The following is a 7,454-nucleotide window of genomic DNA, read 5'->3' on the forward strand; positions in this document are numbered from 1 at the left end:
AAAAACAAAACAAAACACACTTTATTTATTGTTTTTAAGTAATCTCTACACCCAGCATGGGGCTGGAACTCACAACCCTGAGATGGAGAGTCCCACCCTCCACCGACTGAGCCAGCCAGTGGCACCCTTTACTCAGATTTCGGTCTCAAAGTGTGTTTGCCCGGAAACTCAACCTGCCAAGAATGGGTGCCAAGACTACCAAGGAGAGCTGAATCTAAACTGTGATTTTGTTTTATTTTTTATATTTTACTGATAGATTGGTGTGGTTGACATCTTTATTGCTTTGGAGGTGGGGGCAGGTGCTCAGGAGCTCTTGGTGGGGGCGGCTCCCTCTTCACCTGCACAAGCTTCTGGCAGCCATGTGCACATCTGGGCGGTACTTGCTCTTGCGGGTCGTGTGCCTGGTGCTACTGAGGGTGGCCCGGGCTTTCTTGTTGACAGCAGTCCTCACACAGGAGGTGGCAGGTTTTCGCTGGCTGGATCTCTGCTTCCTGATCACCGCTGCACCATGCCTTTGGTCAGCAGCTCGGTGCCCACCCGTGCCCACCCATGCCCACAGTCTTGCGGTGAAACAAGCCTGTTGTAGCAGAAGGAGTTGTGAGCCTTCGGTTATCTGGCTGGGTGCTGGGTGTCTTCTTCTTCCTCTTGATCAGGAAGCTGGAGCAGCGCCACACGACTGGACGCGGCAGTGGGCACACCTGACGCAGCCTCGCACCATGGGAAAACAAATGGGGATTTCAAAGGATTTCAAAGCCGAATCACCTGTTGGCCAGCTGGCAGTGAGGCCCCCATCCTCGGTTGTAGGTAGAGCATGAGTGGCCCCCGCACACTGGATCAGTGCAATTGTTGAAACCCTCACTGGCCGTGAAGTAGGATGGGATCCTGGGGAAAGGCAATGCATCCGTGGGGGAAATACACCGTGTCTGAGAAGTTATAAAGACCGTGGGATTGGGCGGCTGCTCTGCTGGAGGCTCTTGATACCTCGGGGGAAAAGGTGATGAAGGGCTGAGGGTAATTAATCACCAGCTAAAGGCCGACTGTAAAGCCTGAGGCCCTCCTTGGCAATTTATAAAGAGACTTTTACCTCCTGCATCTTCAGGACCCTGAGAATAAGCTCCAAGATTTAATTATGACAGTAGGAGAGCTCCCGAGAAGTTTGAATTCTTAACTCTGGCAGGTCTGTTTGGAAGGAGACACGGACTGGGACATCTGGGTCGATGCTTTTGAACATCCTGAATCCCCCATTCTCCTGCATCCCTCTGGCCTGCGAAAGTACCTACTTCTTCCTGTCAGAGGCCATCCCTCCTCCCTTACCCAGCTGGGTGCCCCCTCATGGAAGACTGCCCTGCAGACACCGGTGGGCCTGGCCAGCATGTACTGGCTGCAGATGGTTGAAGATGTGTTGGGCTGGGTTATGAAGTGTTGGATCAAGGAGGGTGGGATATAAAGTTTGATAAGGAAGATGGATATGGAAGTAACTTCCCGTGATACAGGACTTAATGCTCTAACAAGGCCCCCAAGAGATGTTGCTAATACTCGGATAAGGTGCCTCTTAGAAAGTCAGAGGAAGCCATGGCCCACATTAAGTGAAGCAGAAATGCCAGAACAGGGTGCCTGGGTGGCTCAGTTAAGCATCTGACTTTGGCTCAGGTCATGATCTCAGTTTGTGAGTTCGAGCCCCGTGTCGGGCTCTGTGCTGACAGCTCAGAGCCTGGAGCCTGCTTCAGATTCTGTGTCTCCCCCTGGCTCTGCCCCTCCCCTGTTCGTGCTCTGTCTCTCTCTCTCTCTCAAAAATAAATAATAAAAAATTTTACAAAAATGCCAGAACAGTCATGGTAGATGGTGGAAGAAAACATCAAAGGGCTAAAAAACGTGGGCATCTTAGAGTAAATATGCTAAGTAAAGCCAGAAAAGTCATGATTATGTTCCATGAGAGGGCCCAAGGGTAGTCCATCTACTGAAGCGATGAAGAATGTCCTGGTGAGACAGGCACCAGTTTCATTGAGAAGCTCAGGGATGGCCTCGCCCTAAAGGCTAGTGCTGAACTGTCACAGAACTGGGCTCACTGGTAGCAGTGGGGATGGCAGGGCACTGGAACAGGCAGGTGGTGGGTGCCTAACTGTTGGAATCAAAGTAACTGAATTACTGCACTGGGCGGGAAGGTTGGACAGGCATCCAGGGTCTGAATCTGATTGGCAGATTGCTGGAGATGATTCACAGAACATAGCTTTCCTAGGAACGAGATAGATGGCACTCAACAAGGCTATTTTTTTTTAATGTTTATTTTTGAGAGAGAGAGATAGAGCAAGTGGCGGAGGGGCAGAGAGAGAGGGAGACACAGAATCTGAAGCAGGCTCCAGGCTCCGAGCTGTCAGCACAGAGACATGGGGCTCGAACTCACGAACTGTGAGGTCATCACCTGAGCCAAAGTTGGACACTTAACCGACTGAGCCACCCAGGCACCTCTCAACAAGGCTATTATTGCCCAATCTGTACCATAAAAAGAAATCAAGGATGGACAATCAGGAGGCTGAGGACAGCCACCTGATAAAAAGTTACAATTCATTAAAAGAGAAAACCTTATAGTTCCTTCCTGTTTCTACACCTGAGCCAGCTTTAAAAAATCATCCTTTATTGGGGTGCCTGGGTGGCTCAGTCAGTTAAACGTCTGACTTCGGCTCAGATCATGATCTCATGGTTTGTGGGTTCAAGCTCTTCGTCGGGCTCTGCGCTGACAGCTCAGAGTCTGGAGCCTGCTTCAGATTCTGTCTTTCTCTCTCTCTCTCCCTCTCTGCCCACTTGTTCTCTCTCTTTCTCTCTCTCTCTCAAAATAAATAAACATTAAAAGTTTTTTTTTATTGAAGTATAATTTATTTACATTAAAACTCACCAATTTAAAACGTACATTTTAGTAAGTTTTTCAAATTAACCATCACCACAAGATAGGTAACATTTCCATCATCCCACAACATTCCCTTATGCCCAGTGAGGTACTAGAAGAGCCAACTTATAACATCTAATGAGATCTGATTGTTAGCTAGCACCTCTTGCATACGCAGTGTTCAATGACATCACACTGGATACATGAAATTGTCAGTGGAAGGGGTATTTACACCACAGAAATTGGCAAATGCTACAAACCAGGGCTTCCTTCCCACTGAAAGCAGGTTGTTAAACATTTACTAGCCCACCACTGCTCATGCCCCTTTGCAGTCCAATCCCCATCCAAAGTCTGGCTCCTAGCCACCGCTGATACTTTGTCACAAGAGTTTTGCGTGAATGGAATCATATAGCATGTAGTCCTTTGTGTTTGTCTTCTTTCACATAGTGTATCTTTATATATTTATTTTTAATTAATTTATTTAGTTTGAGAGAGACATAGTGCGAGTGGGGCTCGAACTCACAAAATTGGGAGATCGTGACCTGAGGTGAAACCACGAGTCGGACACTTGACTGACCCAGCCACCCAGGTGCCCCTCACATAGTGTATTTTTAGATTTATCAGTGCGGTGTGTATCATTAGTTCCTTTACCTTGATGAGCAGTATTCCATTGTTTATGTAATGCTGATGGCCATGTTTCCATTTGGGGTCATAAAGTTCCTATGAACATTAATATATCATTAGTAATTTTTCATTTCTCTTTAGTAAATGCCTGGGAACAGGGCTCCTAAATTAAATGGTAAGGGCATGTGTAACTTTGTAAGGAATTGCCAAAGCCTTTTCCTAAGGCTATCACATCCTGCATTCCTACCAGGAACATCTGACCAGTTTCTCTGAATCCTCACCAGCATTTGGTGTTATCAGTTTTTAATTTTACCCATTAAAATTTTTTTAAAAATGTTTTATTCATTTTTGAGAGACAGAGAGAGGCAGAGCGTGAGCAGGGGAGGGGCAGAGAGAGAAGAAGACATAGAATCTGAAGCAGGCTCCAGGCTCTGAGCTGTCAGCACAGAGCCCGAGACAGGGCTCAAACCCAGAATCGTGAGATTATGACCTGAGCCAAACCTGGATGCTTAACTGAGGCACCCCTAATTTTAGCCATTTTGATAGGTGTATAGTAAGATCTCATTTGTGGTTTTAATTTGCATTTCTCTCATGGCTAATTATGTTGAATATCTTTTCATGTGCTTATTTTCCCTCTATATACCCTTTTTGATAAAACATGTTCAGGTCTTTTGCCCATTTTCTGGTCAGATTGTTTGTAATTTTTTTCACTTTGAGTTTGAGAGTTCTTTTTACATTCAAGATACTGCTCCTTTGTTAGATCCATGATTTGCAAATATTGTGTCCCAGTAGCTTGTCTTTTCATCCTCTTCACATGGGCTTTCCAAGAACATATTTAAATTTTAATGAGGTCCACATTCTTGATTTTCCCTTTTATGGATCATTTGGCACCAAATGTAAGAACTCTTTGGGGTGCCGGGCTGCTCAGTCGGTAGACCATGCAACTCTTGATCTCAGCATTGTAAGTTTGAGCCCTGCATTGGATGTAGAGATTACTTAGAAATAAAAATCTTAAAAAAAAAAAAAAATAACTATTTGTCTATTCATAGATCTTGAAGATTATCTATTTAAAAAAAAAGTTTTATAGTTTTAGTTTATATTTAGGTCTGTGGCCATTCTGAGTTAAATTTTGTATAGGGTGTTAGATGTAGGTTAAGTTTTATTTTGTGCCTATTGCTCTAGCTTTGTTGAAAAGGTTGTCTTTCCTCCATTTTATTGTTTTGGTATCTTTGTCAAAAAAAAAAAAAAGTTGGGCACATTTGTGAGTCTGTTTCTGGGATCTGTATTCTGTTCCACTGATCTATGTGTTTATCTCTCCACCTACAGGGATACCCAGCATTGATTATTATAGCTATATAATAAATCTAAAATTTGGGTAGACTGATTTCTCACACTTTATTCTTCTTTTTCAAAATTCTTTAAGTTATGCTAGTTCCTTTGCCTTCCACATAAACTTTAGGACAACCTTGTATATGTTTACAAAAAAAAAAATATTGGGATTTTGGTAGTAATTACATTAAACCTGCATATCAGTATAGGGAAGAAGTGACATCTTTACTATGTCAAGTCTTTTGATCCATGAACACAGTATGTCTCTCCATTTATTTAGATCTTTGATTTTTTCATCGACATCATGTGGTTTTTACCATATATATCTCGTATGTTTTGTTAGATTTATACCTATGTATTTTTTTTTTTAATTTTTTTCAACGTTTATTTATTTTTGGGACAGAGAGAGACAGAGCCTGAACGGGGGAGGGGCAGAGAGAGAGGGAGACACAGAATCAGAAACAGGCTCCAGGCTCCGAGCCATCAGCCCAGAGCCTGACGCGGGGCTCGAACTCACGGACCGCGAGATCGTGACCTGGCTGAAGTCGGACGCTTAACCGACTGCGCCACCCAGGCGCCCCTATACCTATGTATTTTTGAACAATTTTAAAGTGTATTGTATTTTTAATTTTGGTGTCCACATGAGTGTGTGTGTGTGTGTGTGTGTGAATTTATTTTTAGGAGTTTTTTTGTAGCTTCCTTTTTTGTAAGATTTTCTACATAGACAATCATGTCATCAGTAAATGGGGACAGTTTTCTTTTTTCATCTGTATGCTTTTTATTTCCTTGTCTTGCCTTATTGCACTGTCTAGAACTACTAGCAGTATGTTGAAGAGGAGTGAGAACAGATATACTTGCCTTTTTCCTGATCTTAGGAGAAAAGTGCTCAGACTTTCACCATTAAGTATAATATTAACTGTAGGTGTTTTGTAGGTGCTTTTGTCAAGTTGAAGAAGTTTCCCCATACTCCCATTTTTCTGAGAATATATATATATTTTAATCATGAATGGGTGCAGACTTTTACCAAATGATTCCTCTCCATCAATTGATGATCATGTAATTTTCTTCTTTGGAGGGTTACTGTGGTAGATTACACAGATTGACTTTTGAATATTGAGCCACATTTGCATCCCTGGAATAAACCCCAGTTGAGCATGGTATATAAATCTTACCACAATTTGATACAATCTATGTGCTGATACTTTGTTAAGGAGTTTTGCAGTTATATTCATGAGAGATATTGGCCTGTACTTTCTTTTGTACTATTGTTTTGTTTGTTTTCATGGTAATACTAGGAATTGGGAAATATTCCCTCCTATTTTGTGGAAGAAATCATACAAAGTTAGCGTTACTTCCTCTTTAAACATCTGGTAGAATTCTCCAGAGAAACCATCTGGACCTGAGAGCTTTTTGGGGGGACATGGGGCGGATCTTTAAATTATGAATTAATTCTCCTTAATTGTTATAGGGCTATTCAAACGATCTGTTTCACCCTGGGTCAGTTGTGGTAGTTTGTGCTTTTCGAAGGATTTGGTCCATTTTGTCAAATTTATTAATGTAGAGTTTATAGTGTTCCCTTGTCATTTTTTGATATTTGTGAAGTTTCTAGTGATATGCTGTGTTTCATTCTTGATATTTGTAGTTTCTTTTTTTAGTCAGTCTTGCTAGTGGTTTGTCGATTTTATTGGTGTTTTTCAAAGAACTAGCTCTTTCATTGATTTTCTCTTTTTTTCTTTTATAAATTCCTTTGCTTTCTGTTCCTTATTTTTTTTTGTTATTTCCTTGCTCATGCTTGTTTTGAGTTTACTTTGGTCTTCTTTTTCTAAGTTCTTGAGGTGGGACTTTAGATAAAATGTATGCATTTAGTGCTTTGATTTTTCCTCAGCACTGCTTTAGCTGTGTGCAACAATGTTTGGTATGTTTTCATTTTTGTTCAGTTCAATGTATTTAAAATTTATTTCCCTTGAGAATTCCTTATTGACCCATGAATTATTTAGAAGTGCATTTAGCTTTGAAGTATTATAAGATTTTCCTCCTTTCTTTCTACTGTTGGTTTCTATCTTATGTCCATGGTCATCAGAGAACATGTTCTGTATGACTCCATTTTTAAATCAGTTGATATTTGTCTTATGGTCCAGGTTACGGTCTATCTTGGTATATGTTCTGCTGGAGCATAATAAAGGTCTCTTCTGCTGCTGTTGGGTGGAGTGTTCTATAAATGTTGATTAGGCCCTGCTGTGTTGTCATTTCAGTATTGGCACCTATTGTCTTTTTTCATTCAGTTTGAGATCTTCTTGGTTCTTGGTATGATGAGAGACCCCCTCCCCATATATAATGACTTTATTTATTTTAATGTTTATTTATATTTGAGAGAGAGAGAGCGCACAAGCAGGGAAAGGGCAGAGAGAAAGAGGGAGACACACAATCCAAAGCAGGATCCAGGCTCTGAGCTGTCAGCACAGAGCCTGATGTGGGGCTCGAACCCACAAACTGTGATATGATCTGAGCCGAAGTAGGATGCCTAACCGACTGAGCCACCCAGGTGCCTCAAAACTTTATTTTTTTAAGTAATCTCTACACCCAACATGGGGTTTGAACTCACCACCCCAAGATCAAGAAT

The sequence above is a fragment of the Prionailurus bengalensis genome, chromosome C1 (assembly GCF_016509475.1).
Source record: "Prionailurus bengalensis isolate Pbe53 chromosome C1, Fcat_Pben_1.1_paternal_pri, whole genome shotgun sequence".
Classification (NCBI taxonomy): Eukaryota; Metazoa; Chordata; class Mammalia; order Carnivora; family Felidae; genus Prionailurus; species Prionailurus bengalensis.